Below are 795 nucleotides of genomic sequence, written 5' to 3'. Positions count from 1 at the left end.
CCCTCCCCCCTCTTCATCATCCTCCACCATAGACTCCGAGTGGCACTATCTAAACCAACCTGTCACTAGCAGCGAAGACGAGGAGAGCGATGGGGACTGGGAGTCGGATGGCAACGCTACCCCAGAGCCCCAGACCAGTCAGAGCAGCAGCTCCGGGGGGACTACCCCTGATTTTGAAGCGGGAGACTGCAGCCAGCGCAAAAAAATCGCCCCTTCTGGATCAGTATCCTCTTTTTCACTATAGATGTCTTTCTGTCAGTTCTGAGCGTGTTCCTCTGCCTTTTTAACTTATTGTATTGATGTGTTGAAAGAGCTATGTTACCTCTTAAAAGATTAATCACCAACTCGCAGATGGTTTTAATCAAATCAGGAGAACAGGCGGCCAGAAGAGCTTTGCGCTGGCGAGCGGGACGGGATACTAAAACTTTGAGCAGAGGTAGATTCCGTTTTAAACGCTGAGACATGTTGTATTTAATTATTTATCCTCCCAGGGAGATACACACAGGTCTGCTGAGTAGGTAATACACCTGTTCTGAGTCTCAGGTGCCCTGGGCACGACGGAGTTAAGTCAATCATTAAATATTGATGCGGCTCTTTTGTCGCATCTTGATAGGATTGCATAAAATAAGCTCTCTGTCTGGGATAAATCTGATTCGCTAATATAGATATCTGCAGTTTATCACGAGGGTTTTTAAATAAAATTATATGCGTACAGTTTAAACTCAAAGTTCTGCTGTACTTGCCTTTCTGAAATAGATTTTGTGTTAAAAACATGACAGACATCTGCCTGTGGTG

This window comes from Monopterus albus, unplaced genomic scaffold (assembly GCF_001952655.1).
Source record: "Monopterus albus unplaced genomic scaffold, M_albus_1.0 scaffold436.1, whole genome shotgun sequence".
In the NCBI taxonomy this organism is placed as follows: domain Eukaryota; kingdom Metazoa; phylum Chordata; class Actinopteri; order Synbranchiformes; family Synbranchidae; genus Monopterus; species Monopterus albus.
This window is presented reverse-complemented; position numbering follows the sequence as displayed.